The sequence below is a fragment of the Monodon monoceros genome, unplaced genomic scaffold (genome assembly GCF_005190385.1).
Source record: "Monodon monoceros isolate NGI ecotype Baffin Bay Population unplaced genomic scaffold, NGI_Narwhal_1 Super_Scaffold_18, whole genome shotgun sequence".
Taxonomy (NCBI): domain Eukaryota; kingdom Metazoa; phylum Chordata; class Mammalia; order Artiodactyla; family Monodontidae; genus Monodon; species Monodon monoceros.
The window spans coordinates 158,821,063-158,839,353 of record NW_021703774.1 but is presented as its reverse complement, the minus strand read 5'-3'; the positions used below and the strand labels follow the sequence as shown (position 1 = coordinate 158,839,353).

Genomic DNA, 18,291 nt, shown 5'->3' with positions numbered 1-18,291 from the left:
TTGTATGAAAAATAACTATTTTCCAAAAATAGAGAAGAGTGGCATTGTTTTACATTTTTTGCAAATCTCTTTACTGTCTGGTTTAATTGAAGGCAACTCAGTTCTCATATCTGCTCTTGCATTCAACCTGTAACTATACGGTGTTTTGGTTTAAGTAAATGAAGAAAATCCAGTCCCACACAAGATATATAGTTGGTAAAGATGTCAGCCATTCTTTCAAATAAAACAGTATTCCATGAAAAACGTGGCTTTTTCAGCTCACAACTCAAACAATGTCATAAGTGCTTTTCCTGCAGATCAGCTTTTCACATGCAGCATAAATGCTCTATGTGTACTTCTCACTTTGTCACATAGAATATTAAAAAGACAGATACTCAGGACTTCCCTGGTGGCGCAGTGGTTAAGAATCCGCCTACCAATGCAGGGGACACGGGTTCGAGCCCTGGTCTGGGAAGATCCCACATGCCGTGGAGCAATTAAGCCCGTGTGCCACAACTACTGAGCCTGCGCTCTAGAGCCCGTGAGCCACAGCTACTGAGCCCACACACCTAGAGCCTGTGCTCCACAACAAGAGAAGCCACCGCAATGAGAAGCCCGCACACCACAACGAAGAGTAGCCCCTGCTCACCACAACTAGAGAAAGCCCGTGCATAGCAACAAAGACCCAACACAGCCAAATAACTAAATAATAAAAGACAGATACTTAAAAGGCAAGAATTAGTAAAATTAATGATTTTTACTTCTTCATCAAGGACGTCCTTCGGTGAAACTGACTTTTTTTAAAATTTTAAATTTGTGTTGATGAAGAATACAATGACCACCAGTACAGTTTGGTGACAGGGCTTTGAAGCAAACTAAGACACCAGCAGTTTAACCCACAATTTCATTTTACATCAGTGTAGACTCTACATAGTGAAGGAGGCCGAAAAAGTCTAAGTATTATTATGAAATAGTTTTGACCTCATGAACCCCCAAAAGAGTTTCAGGGACCCCACAGTTGGCCAACTACACTTAGAGAACCACTGCTCTGGGCCTGTTTCGCATCTTAAAACCTGGGTAATAGGGCTTCCCTGGTTGCGCAGTGGTTAAGAATCTGCCTGCCAATTCAGGGGATACAGGTTCGAGTCCTGGTCCGGGAAGATCCCACATGCCGCAGAGCAACTAAGCCTGTGCACCGCAACTACTAAGCCTGCGCTCTAGAGCCCACGAGCCACAACTACTGAAGCCCGTGAACCTAGAGCCCGTGCTCCACAACAAGAGAAGCCACCGCAGTGAGAACCCCGTGCACCACAATGAAGAGTAGCCCCCACTCGCCACAACTAGAGAAAGCCTGCGCGCAGCAAGGAATACCCAACACAGCCAAAAATAAGTGCAAGAAAGAAAGAAAATGCATGCTATTAAAAAAATTTTTTTTAACTGGGTAATAATACCAATGTCTTAGAATTGCTGTGATGGTAAATAATGTATTTAAAGCACCCAGCATAAAATCTTATAGGAAGAACACCATAAATGTTTCTACTCGTTATAGTAGAGCTGTGATGGCTCTACGTCAATTTATCTAACATTTATTCGGAATTCTATCGCATTTGCAATATTTCACATGTAACATTTATCTTCAGGATTCTTTGCTTGCCTTCTTTATATTAGGTGTCTATATGTGTTAAAATACACGTAACATAAAATCTACCAGTTTAACCATTTTTAAGTGTACAGTTTAGTACTTCCGACTTATTTGCCAACGCCATTTATCAAATGTTTATTTCACACGTAACAGGGTAGATTCACTCCCTTTTGAGACTGCATTTCTCTAGATGCCTTTTTCTTTTTGTTTTTTTTTCAGACAAGGCTTAAATGCCTTTTCTATTCAGAACACTTATTAATCCAAAGGTTTTTTGACTTTATTTAACGGCTTATCCTCCAGATTGGTGAACTGATCGTAGAGCCGTAAATACCCGATCCAGCACTTACCCATCAACCTAAATACTTCAAAACCTCTCTGTAACTTGCACTTTCAAGGTCCCGCGCGAAGTCTCTAGTATCGCGAGATGCCTCTCCGCCAGGTAGGGGTGGGGCTTAACCTGCGGTGGAGTCCCAGCACCCTTAGCGAATTTCTAACTCCCTAACTGCGCATGACGCGGCGCAGGCGCAGTAGAGATTTCTTGACTTCCGAGGGCTTCAGAAGGTATAAATACCGATGCCTTGAGACCGTTTGGTCTTTTCGGGGAAGGCTATTGTCATCCTCGTCGGGTGCCAGGTGAGTGTGATTAGATGCCTGCTTCTTCAGCGTGTTGTCTGGTACTGGGTCCGCAACTCAGCCTTTTCTTTGGGGATCACACTATTTAGAATGATTCCGAATCTTCGGCGTCCATGGTGACTACCCTTTCTCGCAAAAATAGGGCCGGGTCGGGTGTGGGCGGGGGAGGCCTCGCCGGCCGCGGGTCTTGGCCGTAACCAAGGGTCGCTAGCGCGGGAATTCCCTGGCGTGCAGGGCGCGACCCTCCGCGCCCACAGGCTAAGTGCGCGGCGCCCGCCCTCATTTCCTGTTGCGCCATTATGTTGCTTCCTAGGAGGCGGGTTAGCGTCTTCAGTGGAGTTGAATGCAGGCCATTTTGTTCCCGATTCGGGTTATTCTTAATTCTGGTGCCGTTTATTTTTGGGGGGGGGGGGGGCAATTTTTTTATTTCAGGCGATCGGGTTAAAGGTAGGAGCCTTTACTGGCGTCATAACGGCTGTTATTTGCTGTTCTTCGGCAGCAAGCTAATCGCCTGTTGGGGTTCCTAGATGCCTTTGGAGTACCTGGTTGAAAATTCAGATTATTGATGTGTCTGCTTGTTAGTCTTGCGCTCAACTCTTGTTGACACTGGGGTGATTGGGATCTAGTCCCTTATAGATATTCCTGCGAAGTAGCTATCAACTTGGTGAAGTTAATTTTTAAAGTATAGTGACCAACGTGGATACCCCGGGAGGTCACTCTCCCCGGGCTCTGTCCTGGTGGCGTAGGGGAGCATAGGGCTCTGCCCCATGATGTACAGTCCCTTTCCACAACGTTGGAGATGAAGCCGGGCCTTGAGTCTGCGCCTGCATATTCCTACAGCTTCTCAGAGTCCTGTGGACAATGACTGAGGAGACAAACCATGCAGGAAACAGCTCTCTAGAGCAGCATATCTGAATCTAGGTTGATCCGAAGTGAATGAAAAATTTGTTTTAATCAGTTTGGGTGTACTGCTGGATTAAAGCTTTTACCCGCTTTGTTTTGCAGCATTTGTTTGGGATTCCAAATAATTTGATTCGGGGTAAGTAAATCTACGAATTCCTTTTGACCTATCAGTGTTTGCCTGCCAACATTTTGCATAAGACATTTGATCATTTTGAGCTCACTTCCATTTCATGAAGATGCTGCTGTTCAATGCATCTAGATATTTTGCTACTTTTTTTTGTAGGCATGTTGACAGTTTCTTAGATGTATGCTCATATTCCAGGAAGATGGCTTTTTAAAGTTTATCTTCACATCTTTAATACTCACGATAGAGGAGAGATTTCTGTTTTGCAAATGGAACAATTTTGAATGACTTAACCAAAGACAGCAAAGCTGTCACATGAGCCATGTAATGTGTGTACCCTCTCGATCTTTCCAGGGCAACTAAGGGTTTGGTTTCTTGTACAGTTCCCTTCTGTGATGTGGGGGGTTAAGTTGCGCCAGCATATGCAGAGCGTATGTCTACAATGATGGTAACTATGATAGATAAAGCATAACTTTTGGAAGTTAGTAGAAACAGTTGCTAATCCTGGTGGACTTGAACTTCCCTCAAGTCTACATGTAGTATGGGATGAGGAGAAATAAAATGTCTTGAAAACGGGTACAGTGAGTCCTTTACATACAGACCTTAAGATGCGAACATGTGTGCACATGTCCAGTCACGTAAGTTAATTCAGGTGTCTGGTGTACATTGTCACATGCGTGCATCCTCTACAAGTGGTTTTGTTTTAGTATACTTTACTGTATGGAGTACAGTAGGACAGTATCTGTATTTTAAGCCCAGGATGTCTGGAAACAAGCATAAAAGCAGCAGTGACATAGGTGGTACTGCTGAAGAATGAAAGAGATTCATGATGCAGGAAGTGGTAAGGGGGTTTTCTTTATTTGAGGAGGCACTGTTAGTTTTTGAGGCAGAGGACCCGGACGTAGAATGGTACACGAAAGTTGCAGCAACCATTCAGAATGCAATGCAGTGCTACTGTGTCATCTGATGAGAAGAGCTAGTACCCAGATATCACTGGATCGTTTTTTCAGGAGGGTAGATAAGAGTTGAATCCAGCAAGGGAAAGGGACCAGAACCTGTGCCATCAGTGTGAGGCATGAGTGAAATTGCAGCTTGCCCTCCATCTCCTGTTGCTAATGATCCTTCAGCTCTGCCATCTCCCTCCTCTCCCTCCAGTCAGTAACTCATGGCCTGTTCACTCGAGGCCAGCCCCTGTATGCTAGCTGTTGTACTTTTCAAGTTACTGTAAGATTTAAAATGTTTACTTTATTTCTTTGTGTTTGTTTTTTATGTATTTGTGTGAAAAGTATTATAAACCTATTACAGTACAGTACTATATAGTCAATCGTGTTAATTGGGTACCTAGGTTAACTTTGTTGTACTTTGTCTGCTCTCAGAACGAAACTTGTCTGTGTGGGAACTTACAGTAACTCTGTTCAGTCAGACATTCCAACGTGGATACCCCGGGAGGTCACTCTCCCCGGGCTCTGTCCTGGTGGCGTAGGGGAGCATAGGGCTCTGCCCCATGATGTACAGTCCCTTTCCACAACGTTGGAGATGAAGCTGGGCCTTGAGTCTGCGCCTGCATATTCCTACAGCTTCTCAGAGTCCTGTGGACGATGACTGAGGAGACAAACCATGCAGAGAGACATCTAGTATACCAAAATTTAAAAGTGAAATAAGATTGTTATGTATGAATCTAATTCTTTTTTTGTCCTTTTCATTCAGGAGAGAAGAGGAGCCTTGCCTGACTTGTGCAGTTAACAATGCTTTGGGGGCCTTTATTTGGCAGGGAGATTAGTAAAGTGAGTAATACACTATTTTTGGAAGATGAGCCTGGGCAATTTGAAAATGTTAAGTTTCGCACAATGTTTAACCCTGGAATTGCACCTTAAAAACCATTAGAGTAATAGTGTTCTGTTAACCAGGTGCCTTTTGAAATTTAGAAGGAATTCCAGAAGACACTTGTGTGGGCAGGTCTGTGGACAGTATAGTGACCTGGGAGTCCCAAGAGACCCTTTCAGGTTTCCTATGAGGTGGAAACTTGATGTACTGATACTAAGATCTTGGCCATTCTCAAGTAAACTGGGTTTTCTTAAAAGTGGAAAGCAGGTGCCCATGAGAATCTACATGTCTTAATAAAGAGATCCATGTCAGTTTCTGATGTACTCGGGTGAATTACAATAAAGGTGACTATATACATAATTGTGTGGTTCTTTTTTTTGGCCGCACCATGTGGCTTGCAGGATCTTAAGTCCCCCAGCCAGGGGTCAGACCTGGTCCCCCTTCAGTGAAAACACCAGGGAATTCCCTATGTGGTTCTTTCTATGCAAATATGACTGCTAAATGAGTATTCTATAAATGAAGCTGCTTGTTCAAGCAGTTAATACCTGATTGATTCTGCACTAATTAAAGGCCCTGAGCTCTTGCGTTTAATATTGGCGTGTACTACTACTTGGGAAAATGCATGTATCCTAACCCGTTGTAAATAGGTAACAAGGTATGGCCTTAGAGACTTCACATTAGGCCACTGGACATGGGTGCTGAATGAGAGGTCTTCATGCTGATGAGACCTAACCATCATACAAGATGTGGTGCAGATGTTAAAAAGTTAAAAGCAGCTGTTGGGGTAGTTAATCCTCTCCTGTGTCAAAGAGCTATGCTTGAGTCACAGTAGGACTTTGTCAAGCCATAAGACTGAAGGATGGGGACTAGCGGGGAACCATCTAGAAGGTAGAGTCTAGATCTTGGGTGGGGCTATTAAGTGAATTTTACAAGATGGGGAGGTAGAATAACCCATTTAGAATCCATTGGGGTCAGGTTTAAGGGGGGGATTTGGGGGTTTGGTGGGTTGTGGTCCAAACACATGGAATGTCCAGATGTACAGTTTTACAGCGTTCAGGGACGAGAGGGTACAGAATAGTTTGTGGCTATGATTATTGGAGAACCTCGGTTGCTTTACCTAAGCAAGTAGCAACACTTAGTGCTTACCTGTGCCAGGCTCTTCTAAGCACTTGGCATGTGTTAATCACAGCCCTGAAGTGGGTATTAATCTGTCTGCTTTGATAGGAAAACCCAGGAGGAGAAAGGCTAAATAATTGCCCAAATCTACAACTAGGAAGTGGACTGGTCCTGTATCCCCAGGGTTAGCCCTGTGTCCAGCGCACATCTTGGCATTTCCACATAAATAGTCTTTGGATGGTAGGTGCACAGTAAAGTCTGAACAATGTTTTTAGTGTAAATTCTCAGGGTAGGGCTGGGTGCTAGGTGGGGAATACATCCATTTCTCCTGGTGTCCAGGTGTAGCTGAAGCAAAGCTGTCAGCAAGTATTCTAGGTCACACCCTTTGCTGAACTTCAGGTTGCAACATACCTACCTGTAGACTTTTTACAAACAGGTTATTCTGGCTTTTTTTCTCCAAGTAGGCCTTAATAGTCATAGCAGTAGTTGCTAAAGTGAGACTGCCTGGGTTTGAATCCTGATACCGCTTGTTGTAGTCCCTGTGACCTTGGGCAAGCTACTTAACCTCTCTGCCTCAGTTTCCTTATGCATAGAATGGGGACAATAAAAGTACCTCTTGGAGTTGTAGTGAGAATTTAGAGTTAATATTTGTAAAAAAGCTTACAGTCTCGAGCTTCCCTGGTGGCGCAGTGGTTGAGAGTCCGCCTGCCGATGCAGGGGACACAGGTTCGTGCCCCGGTCCGGGAAGATCCCACATGCCACGGAGCGGCTCCACCCGTGAGCCATGGCCACTGAGCCTGCGCGTCCGGAGCCTGTGCTCCGCAGTGGGAGAGGCCACAACAGTGAGAGGCCCACGTACCGCAAAAAAAAAAAAAAAGCTTACAGCCTCATAAGTACAGTGAGCTTGTGAGAAAATTCTCTGACTTAAAAGCAAACAACTAGGGATATAGTATCCATTAAAGTTTTAATAAAGTTTGCCACCACAGATAAATGATCTACTAAACCAGGCTTATCTCACTCAGAACCCTACCTATTCAGGAGAGAAAAGGGGAGAAGATGGAGGGATTAGTATTGCCCAAGATCACCGAACTAGTAATAGAACCAGGATTTGAACCCCAAAACCGTATCATGATATACTGTTACCTTTGAACAAGGCAGTGTGGTAAGATACGTACATTATTTCATCTAATATTCTATGTACCCCTGTAAAGTAGGTACCCTTTGTGCCCATTTTGCAGAGGAGACTGAAGTTGGAGTTGAGGAACTTGCACGAGTTATATAGCCAGTAAGTGGCAGAACATGCATCTGAGCAAGGCAATAGACTGCAGAGCCTGTGCTCAACCCACATCATACCATGCCTTGAGAAAATTAGCTATTTACACTTTGTATTCAGCTAATTAGTACCCACTACACCATAAAAACTCGGTTTCAGTTGTAACAAATTATAAACCTACTATGTGCCTATGTCTGCTTGGCTCTGGATAATACTAAGACATGAGTGCAGTATCTTGGGGAGCGGGAGCCCTTCCTGGCTGTTACTTCTGTCTTTAACCACTTTCTGTCTTTATGCATATCTTTCCCTCTGATGGATGGGATCTTAGTTCCCCAACCAACCAGGAATCAAATCTGGGCCCCTGCAGTGGAGTCTTAACCACTAGACAGCCAGGGAAGTCCCAGAACCTGTCTTTATGATGGTATCTGACATTTGATGAGGATTTACTATGTGCTAGGCATTCTTTAATCCTTACAACAGCCCTATGCAGGGCAGGGACATTTTTTATATCCATGTTATAGAAAAGGAAGACAATCAAGGTTAGATTATTTGCCCAAGGTCACACATCTTTAGATGAAGGTCTGCATCTTTAGAGCCTGAACTCAGCCACCATTCTCACCTCCCCTTCCCTAAGCACCCATAATGGCTTCTCTCAGAGGCAGGGTGGGCACCTTGAGCATTCCATCATGGTAACGTTATTAGCATTCTGATGTGTTTATTTTTTAGTTAATGTCCATCTAACCTACTAGTTGAGTTATCCTTAAAGAATGGGACCATATATGTATGCTCAGGACCTAGTACTGGGCCTGGCACATAGCAAACGCTGGTTGATGACTTTATTGTTCTTCTGTGTTCTATTTCATTGATTTCTGTTTTGATCTTTATTATGTTCTTTTGTTTATTTTGGGTTTAGTTTGCTCTTCTTTTCCTAGTTCCCTAAGGCAGAAGCTGATTAATTTGAGACATTTTCTTCATTTCTAGTTTAGGCATTTAGTGCTATTAGTTTCTCCCAAATACTCCTCTAACAATATTCCACAAGTAAAAAACAAAACAAACAAAAATATTCCAGAAGTTCTGCTATGTTATGTTTGCATTTTAATTCAGTTCAAAATACTTTGAAATTACCTTTTGATTTCTTCTTTGACCTGTGGACTATGTAAAAGTGTGTTTTTATTGTTTTTATTTTTATTTATTTATTTATTTAGGCCATGCCACGCGGCTTGCAGGATCTTAGTTCCCTGACCAGGTATTGAACCCAGGCCACAGCAGTGAAAGTGCTGAGTCCTAACCAGTGGACTGCCAGCGAATTCCCAAAAGTGTGTTTTCAAATATTTGGGAGTTTTCCAAAGATCTTTCTGTTGTTTCTACTTTCATTCCATTGTGGCCTAAGTATATGTTTACTTTGTATGATTGAATCATCTTAAATTTAACAAGACTTTTTCTATAACCTAGTATAGCCTATCTTGGGAAATGTTTCATGTGCACTTAAAAGGCATGAGTATGGGGCTTCCCTGGTGGCGCAGCGGTTGAGAGTCCGCCTGCCGATGCAGGGGACACGGGTTCGTGCCCCGGTCTGGGAGGATCCCACATGCCATGGAGCGGCTGGGCCCGTGAGCCATGGCTGCTGGGCCTGCGCGTCCGGAGCCTATGCTCCGCAACGGGAGAGGCCACGGCAGTGAGAGGCCCGCGTACCGCAAAAAAAAAAAAAAAAGGCATGAGTATGTTACTGTTGTCCGAAAAAATCAAGGTGGAGTGTGAAGAAAGGTTAAGTGTTCCATAAATGTCAATCAGTTCAAATTGATTGAAAGTGTTGTTCAAGTCTATTCTATCCTTGCTGGTTTTCTTCCTACCTGTCCTATTAGTAATATTGAGAGTGGGTTATTGAAATCTCCAGCTATAGTTGTCGATTTGTCTATTTCTTCTAGAAGTTCTATCAGTTTTTACTTCACGTATTTTTTTTTTTTTTTTTTGCGGTACGCGGGCCTCTCACTGTTGTGGCTTCTCACGTTGCGGAGCACAGGCTCAGCGGCCATGGCTCACGGGCCCAGCCGCTCCGCGGCATGTGGGATTTTCCCGGACCAGGGCACGAACCCGTGTCCCCTGCATCGGCAGGCGGACTCTCAACCGCTGCGCCACCAGGGGAGGCCTACTTCACGTATTTTGAAGCTCTGTTATTCGTTGCATATACTGAGGATTGTGCATTTTGATTGACTCCTTTACCATTGTGAAATTACCTTCTTTATTTCAATAATACTCTTTGCTCTGAAATCTACTTTGCTATTAATATAGCTGCTCCAGCTTTCTTTTGACTAGTGTTACCAGAGTATGTCTTTTTCTGTCTTTTTACTTTTAATCTATTTTTTCTATCTTTTTACTTTTAATCTTGAACAACACGGGAGTGCTACTGAAAATCCCCATATAACTTCACAGTTGGCCCTCCGTATCTGTGATTCTGCAACCACGGATTTAACCAACCTTAGATCGTGTAGGACTATAGTATGTATTTATTGAAAAAAACCTGAGTATAAGTGGACCTGCATAGTTCAAACCTGAGTTGTTCAAGGGTCAACTGTATTTATGTTTAACGTGTATATCTTGTAGGCAGTGTGTGGTTGGGTCTTGCTTTTTCTATTTATTATGACAATCTCTGCCTTTCATTTGGAGCGTTCAGACCACATTTATTTTACTTTTTTTAAAGCTTTTTTTTTTTGTATTTATTTATTTGGCTACATCGGGTCTTAGCTGTGGCATGCGGGATCTTTAGCTGCAGCGTGCAAAGTCTTAGTTGCGGCACGCATGTGGGTCTATTTCCTTATCCGGGGATCGAACCCGGGCCCCTTACATTGGAAGTGTGGAGTCTTAGCCACTGGACCACCAGGGAAGTCCCAAGACCACATTTATTTTAATCACAGATCTGTAGGTTTATAGTTTATAGGTTTATAGGTTGAACATTTTTTAGCCATTATTTCTTCATGTATTTTATGTCCCCAGTTCCTCCTTATTTTCAGGGTCTCCAATTACCTGTAGAGTAGGCTACTTATTAAAGTTATTCCATAGTTCACTAATACTATTTTCACTTAAAAATTTTTTTTCTATGTTTCATTTTGGATAGTTTCTTTTGCTGTGCATCAAGTTCACTAATCGTTGCTTTTCCAGTATCTAATCTATTGTTAATGCTATCCAGTGTATTTATAATCTTAGATATTGTCGAGAGAGAAACTCACTTTGGGTCTTTTTATATCTTCCATGTCTCCACTTAACTTTTGGACATATGCCATACAGTTATTTTTTTTTTTTAATGTAAGTTTTTTTTTTTAATGCTTTTAGTTCTTTTATTTATTTATTTTTGGCTGCGTTGGGTCTTCGTTGCTGTGCACAGGCTTTCTCTAGTTGCGGCGAGTGGGGGCTACTCTTCATTGCAGTGCGCGGGATTCTCATTGCAGTGGCTTCTCTTGTTGTGGAGCACGGGCTCTAGGCTCCCGGGCTTCAGTAGTTGTGGCATGTAGGCTCAGTAGTTGTGGCATGTAGGCTCAGTAGTTGTGGCGCATGGGCTTAGTTGTTCTGCAGCATGTGGGATCTTCCTGGACCAGGGATCAAACCCACGTTCCCTGCATTGGCAGGCGGATTCTTAACCACTGCGCCACCAGGGAAGCCCTGCCATACAGTAATAATAACTTTTAATATCATTTACTTCTAGTTCTATCATCTGTGTCATTTCTGGGTTGGATTCAATTGATTGTTCTTACTATGGTTTGTGTTCAATAAATAAAATACAACAATAATAGAGTGTGAAAAAATGAATATTTGCATTCAAAGAAGGAAAAGATAAGTAGGGCTAAGGAAGGCTTCATGGAGATGGCAACTGAATTGAGCCTTAAAATATACATATCAAGAATTCAGCTAGGCAGGATAAAAGGCACCTGGTAAGAGAGGTGAGAAAGGTAAGAAAGCAGGAATGAGCATGGGCATGCTCAGAGTACAGTGCAGACGCCAAGGGGGAAATAGGAAACCAACAGCTTGGGGCATTTGCCACCTGGTGCTCCTAGCACAGCACTGAAGAAGAGTCTTTAAAGATTTTTAAGCAGGGCAAAGTCTCACAGCCATGATTTAGGGAGATTAACCTTGGGATCTTGGTGGACTGAAATGAAGGGGAAAGGATGAGGGGTGGGAGCAGAGGCCAGGTGGGTGGTGCTTTAGACCAGAGGGGCAGAAATAAAAGATGCAGAGCGAAGAATCAGAAAAGATGTGAAAGTTTGAATCTGTACTTCTCAGAGAACCTTAACCTTGGCTTGAAGGATGAAGGGGGGTGGGGGTGGGGGTGGGGGGTCTAGATCCAAGGAAAATGAGTTTTATTTGGAATATTGAGTCTTCTGGGTAGAGCCATAGGACTAAAACTTAGGGTAGAGGTCAGAACCAGACCAGGTGGGCTGCCCTCTCAGTTAAAAGGCGATGGCTCGGCCCTAAAGAAGATTTCTGATCTCCTTCTACCACTTGTATGATGACCCCAGAGAAAACTTGCTTAACCTCTTTGAATCTCATTTTTTTCATTTTCCAACTGTCGAGGGTTTTGTGAGGAACCAATGAAGTAATGGACGGATGTGTTACTGTAGTTGAAGTAAGAGGCTTTACAAAATACGTGATGATAGTTATTTTTATAATTACATCAAGCCATGTGACAGCAGAGACAGATCAGAGATCCCAGGGTTAAAACTTGGAGGAATTTCACAGTGTAACATCCAAAAGAGGAGTCCCTGATGGAGGCAGAAGTAAACTTGAGGAGGTGAGAAACCTTAAAGATGGGGAGTGCTTTGGGGTGGGCTCTGTGTAGAAGAAACTCAGTTGGTAAACACTCATCAAAAGTGTCTATCTAGAGTTCAGGTATGATAGAATGACCTTCAGAGTCAGAATCAACATGAAATGGAGAAAATATCCTTCTGCAGAGGCCACGCCTTTGACCTGGGAAACCCCCAGACACAATCAAAAGCCCTGAAAGGTCACCACAGGGAACTTGAAATCCTGAAGAACTGTTTGTATCCTGTCCTGAAGAAGGAGTGGAGTGTGTTAACAAGACAGGGTAGTCGGCGCCTGTTTTCCATCACTAGCTCCCAACCTCAGTTCACACCCTCATCTTTTTTATCTGGCCTCCCTCCCCCACTCTTGGTTTCCCCTTCCCCCAAGTCCATTCTCTGCATTCTCCATTTTGTTCTAAAACAAAAATCTGCTTCTGTCACTCACGTGCTTAAATCCGTTCCATAGTTCCCCATTTCCCCAGGGAAGAGGCTGCCTCCTTAGACAATACCCTGAATCCATGGTCTGTCTCTCCCTCTCCAGTTCCTCCGCATGGCACCCTCTGCCCCAGTCAGACCTTGGCAGTTTCCCACAACCACCACAGGCTCCCATCGCTCCCTGTCAGTGCACGGGATGCTTCTCCTAGGATGCCCTGCCGTTTTAGGCTTAACCTGGAAAGCCTTTGTTAAGCCCCGGCTGAGCCAGATAACCTCGTGCGTACCGCTGTCACAGCCCTGAGTAGCTGCTGATAGTCCTATTTCTCATCTTTCTCTGATGGAGAGCCTCTTGAGAGCAGGGAGGATCCGAATCTCTTTTGTCCGTACAGTCCCTTCCACACTAGATTCTCCCAAACAAACCTTGATTTCAAGTAGTCTTTCTGGTTGTCAGTCCTCTTGTCCCAATTTGGGGTCTTCAAAATACACACCCACTGTACCCTTGCCAGGGCGGAGAGAGCCTGGTTAGGAGCGCCTTAGTCAGAGCGCGCCACTTGCACTTCCCGGGGCGGCCGCCAGGGGCCGCCGGGCTCTTTGTTTTCTTTTCTGGCCCGGGGTCGGGGCCGGAGGCCTGTAGAGCGCATGCTCTGGGGCAGTTCGCGGCCGGGCCGGGGAGCGCAGGAGTTCCTTGTGGCCGACCTGCAGCGAGGTAGGTCGCGCCCGTCACGCGCGGAGCGTCGGGGCGGAGGGCGGCGCGCGGGCACCGGCGGTCGGCGGCGGGTCGGGGCCGTTGCCTGCGCGCGCCCGTGTCGCGCGGCGCCGGCCCCACGTGAAGCCGAGTGGCTGAGAGGTGCGGGCGCGCGAGTCTCCGGCCCCGAGGGGCCCCCCGGAGCCTGCCGGGCCCCGCCTCGCCCGAGCGAGGGCCGCGCGGCCCCTCTGCAGCCGCGCCTCGCACGCCTGGCCCGCGCCGCCCGCGGGGGCGGGAGATTCAAACGGCCCTAGCGCGGCCGGCGAGGTTGCGCGCGGCCGCGGTGACCTCGCCGCCAGCGGTGCGCCGACCAGCGCGCCTCCCGGGCCGGGGCGGCAGCTCCGGCGGGGCCGCGTTTCCGGAGCGGGAAAGTGATTAAGTCCAGCACTGGTTTGGAGAATGCGGTTTGCAGAGTGGGGCGGAACCCAGCCCGGCGAGGGTCTGCTTTCAGGAGGGTAGGCTGCTGAGGGTCTACGCGGAGAGCGAAATCTCAGCGTCAACAGGCACCGTCACGACGACTGTTGACCGGTTGGAGAGGTGTGCCGGGAACTCCGCACCAACTCATCTGTCAACAGATTATTTACTGGCTGTCCACTCCGTGCCGCGCGTGCAGGGCTGGGGAACATGGTGAGAGGGCCCCGTGTGGCCTTGGCGGAGCTCGCGGTCTCCCTGGGGAGGCCCATGTGGGGCCACACTTACGGTCCAGGGCGATCCCTGAAGTGTGCCCGTGGATCCGGGGCGCTGCTGGCGGATATTAACAGAGGTGCGCCAACCAAGTGTGACTTGGGTGCCCCAGCAGAAGCTGAGTGTACGGAGTGTGGAGGGGAACTCGGAGGTTCACCCAAGCCTGCGCAGGAGGGTTAGGTATGGCTTTCCAGCCGAGGTTACTCTTGGCCCGGGTTTTGAAGGAACAATGGAGTTATCCAGGCAGACTGAGGATGGGCGGGGTTAGGGTGATCCTGGCAGGGAACACAGCACATGCAAAAGCATGAAGGTGTAGTTGAGTGTTATCATCAGGGGTACCACGGTGTTTGATTGGAGCACAGGGTACAAGGAGGGGAAGAGCAAGATATTCCTGCAGGGGCTGGGTCTCAAAAGGTCTGGAGTGCAAGACCAAGGAACACTGGGTGGGGTGGAGAAGGCAGCGATGGTTTCACCCAAGAAGGGCATCAGAATGGCGTCTGGAAAGATGAACTAGGAGTTCTACATGCGCCTGTTGGCGAAAACATCCCAAGAGCTGGAATAGTGTTCAGCTTGGCAACTTCCTAGTTGGGTACCCTTGGGCCACCCGCCCAATCCCCATGGGCCTTGTTTCCCTTACCTGTAAGGTGAAGGTAAGAGGCTTGTGGTGAGGATTACTAATACCCTATTATTTCCATAAAGCTGTGGTTGTAACATCTGGTGGAAGATGTGGCCCCTTTCCCCTGGGAAAAATGAACGCACTTAAGCCGAGGCTCAGCTCCCTATGTAAGGGGGATTCTCCAGTAAGGAGTTCCTGGGTGAAGTCTACCAGCTCTGTGCCTGACATGAGGCAGGAGCTCAGCAAATGTTTGTTGACAGATGAGCCTCTCTCCTCCCTTCTCTCCTGGGGACTTTTTTTTTTTTATTTTGTTATACAGCAGGGTCTTATTCTGTATTTTATACATATTAGTGTATACATGTCAATCCCAACCTCCCAATTCATCCCCCCACCACCACTCCCCCCACCACTTTCCCCCCTTGGTGTCCATAGTTTGTTCTCTACATCTGTGTCTCTATATCTGCCCTGCAAACTGGTTCATCTGTACCATTTTTCTCGGTTCCACATATATGCGTTAATATCTGATACTTGTTTTTCTCTTTGTGACTTACTTCACTCTGTATGACAGTCTCTAGATCCATCCACGTTTCTGCAAATGACCCAATTTCCTTCCTTTTTATGGCTGAGTAATATTCCATAGTGTATATGTACCACATCTTTATCCATTCATCTGTCGATGGGAATTTAGGTTGCTTCCATGACCTGGCTATTGTAAATAGTGCTGCAGTGAACATAGGGGTGCATGCGTCTTTTTGAATTATGGTTTTCTCAGGGTATATGCCCAGTAGTGGGATTGCTGGGTCCTATGGTAATTCTATTTTTAGTTCGTTAAGGAACCTCCATACCGTTCTCCATAGTGGCGGTATCAATTTACATTCCCACCAACAGTGCAAGAGGGTTCCCTTTTCTCCACACTCTCTCCAGCATTTGTTGTTTGTAGATTTTCTGATGATGCCCATTCTAACTGGTGTGAGGTGATACCTCATTGTAGTTTTGATTTGCATTTCTCTAATAATTAGTGCTGTTGAGCAGCTTTGCATGTTCTTCTTGGCCATCTGTATGTCTTCTTTGGAGAAATGTCTATTTAGGTCCTCTGCCCATTTTCTGATTGGGATGTTTGTTTTTTTAACATTGAGCTGCATGAGCTGTTTATATATTTTGGAGATTAATCCTTTGTCCGTTGATTCGTTTGCAAATATTTTCTCCCATTCTGAAGGTTGTCTTTTCGTCTTGTTTGTAGTTTGCTTTGCAAAAGCTTTTAAATTTCATTAGGTCCCATTTGTTTATTTTTGGTTTTATTTCCATAACTCTAGGAGGTGGATCAAAAAAGATCTTGCTGTGATTTATGTCAAAGAGTGTTCTTCCTATGTTTTCCTCTAAGAGTTTTATAATGTCCAGTCTTATGTTTGGGTCTCTAATCCATTTTTTTTTTTTTGTGGTATGTGGGCCTCTCACTGTTGTGGCCTCTCCCGTTGTGGAGCACAGGCTCCGGACACGCAGGCTCAGCGGCCATGGCTCACAGGCCCAGCCACTCCGCGGCATGTGGGATCTTCCCGGACCGGGGCACGAACCCGTGTCCCCTGCCTCGGCAGGTGGACTCTCAACCACTGAGCCACCAGGGAAGCCCTCTAATCCATTTTGAGCTTATTTTTGTGTATGGTGTTAGGGAGTGTTCTAGTTTCATTCTTTTACATGTAGCTGTGCAGTTTTCCCAGCACCACTTATTGAAGAGATTGTCTTTTCTCCATTGTATATCCTTGCCTCCTTTGTCATAGATTAGTTGATCATAGGTGTGTGGGTTAATCTCTGGGCTTTCTATCCTGTTCCATTGATCTATATTTCTTTTTTTGTGCCAGTACCATATTGTCTTGATTACTGTAGCTTTGTAGTATAGTCTGAAGTCAGGGATTCTGATTCCTCCAGCTCTGTTTTTTTCCCTTAAGACTGCTTGGGCTATTTGGGGTCTTTTGTGTCTCCATACAAATTTTAAGATTTTTTGTTCTAGTTCTGTAAAAAATGCCACTGGTAATTTGATAGGGATTGCATTGAATCTGTAGATTGCTTTGGGTAGTATAGTCATTTTCACAATATTGATTCTTCCAATCCAAGAACATGGTATATCTTTCCATCTGTTTGTGTCATCTTTGATTTCTTTCATCAGTGTCTTATAGTTTTCTGAGTACAGGTCTTTCACCTCCTTAGGTAGGTTTATTCCTAGGTATTTTATTCTTTTTGTTGCAATGGTGAATGGGATTGTTTCCTTAATTTCTCTTTTTGATCTTTTGTTGTGAGTATATAGGAATGCAAGAGATTTCTGTGCATTAATTTTGTATCCTGCAACTTTACAGATTCATTGATTAGTAGTTTTCTGGTGGCATCTTTAGGATTCTCTATGTATAGTATCATGTCATCTGCAAACAGTGACAGTTTGACTTCTTCTTTTCCAATTTGTATTCCTTTTATTTCTTTTTCTTCTCTGATTCCCGTGGTTGGGACTTCCAAAACTATGCTGAATAATAGTGGTGAGAATGGACATCCTTGTCTTGTTCCTGATCTTAGAGGAAATGCTTTCAGTTTTTCACCATTGAGAATGATGTTTGCTGTGGGTTTGTCCTTTATTATGTTGAGGTAGGTTCCCCCTATGCCCACTTTCTGGAGAGTTTTTATCATAAATGGGAGTTGAATTTTGTCAGACGGTTTTTTTGCATCTACTGAGATGATTATATGGTTTTTCTCGTTCAATTTGTTAATATGGTGTATCACATTGATTGATTTGCGTATATTGAAGAATCCTTGCATCCCTGGGATAAATCCCACTTGATCATGGTGTATGATCCTTTTAATGTGTTGTTGGATTCTGTTTGCTAGTATTTTGTTGAGGATTTTTGCATCTATACTCATCAGTGATATTGGTCTGTAATTTTCTTTTTTTGTAGTATCTTTGTCTGGTTTTGGTATTAGGGTGATGGTGGCCTCATAGAATGAGTTTGGGAGTGTTCCTTCTTCTGCAATTTTTTGGAAGAGTTTGAGAAGGATGGGTGTTAGCTCTTCTATAAATGTTTGATAGAATTCAGCTGTGAAGCCATCTGGTCCTGGACTTTTGTTTGTTGGAAGATTTTTAGTCACAGTTTCAATTTCATTACTTGCGATTGGTCTGTTCATATTTTCTGTTTCTTCCTGGTTCAGTCTTGGAAAGTTATACCTTTCTAAGAATTTGTCCATTTCTTCCAGGTTGTCCATTCTATTGGCATAGAGTTGCTTGTAGTAGTCTCTTAGGATGCTTTGTATTTCTGCGGTGTCTGTTGTAACTTCTCCTTTTTCATTTCTAATTTTATTGACTTGAGTCCTCCCCCTGTTTTCTTGATGAATCTGGCTAAAGGTTTATCAATTTTGTTTATCTTCTCAACAAACCAGCCTTTAGTTTTATTCATTTTGCTGTTGTTTTCTTCGTTTCTATTTCATTTATTTCTGCTGTGATCTTTTTTTTTTTTTTTTTTGCGGTACGCGGGCCTCTCACTGTTGTGGCC

At 44.7% G+C, this 18,291-nt stretch overlaps 1 protein-coding gene, 1 long non-coding RNA gene and 2 other non-coding genes across 5 annotated transcripts in view; all 4 read left to right on the top strand.

The window, feature by feature from the left end:
- Positions 1 to 2,134: 2,134 nt before the first annotated feature.
- LOC114899980 lies at positions 2,135 to 5,465 on the top strand. The gene is made up of 3 exons (XR_003794671.1): positions 2,135 to 2,254; positions 3,260 to 3,293; positions 4,989 to 5,465. It is a non-coding gene; the product is annotated as an uncharacterized LOC114899980 (long non-coding RNA).
- Positions 2,946 to 3,149, top strand: LOC114900109. The gene has a single exon (XR_003794729.1). It is a non-coding gene; the product is annotated as a small nucleolar RNA SNORA73 family (small nucleolar RNA).
- On the top strand, positions 4,710 to 4,914 carry LOC114900110. The gene has a single exon (XR_003794730.1). It is a non-coding gene; the product is annotated as a small nucleolar RNA SNORA73 family (small nucleolar RNA).
- A 7,930-nt stretch (positions 5,466 to 13,395) lies between the features above and the next one.
- Positions 13,396 to 18,291, top strand: part of RCC1 (regulator of chromosome condensation 1) — a 19,206-nt gene continuing 14,310 nt past the window's right edge. The window contains exon 1 of one of the 2 annotated variants that reach the window (XM_029229079.1): positions 13,396 to 13,425. The gene's annotated coding sequence lies outside the window, so the exon portion shown is untranslated. The remainder of the gene's footprint in view (positions 13,426 to 18,291) is intronic. The other variant, XM_029229080.1, reaches the window with a different exon arrangement.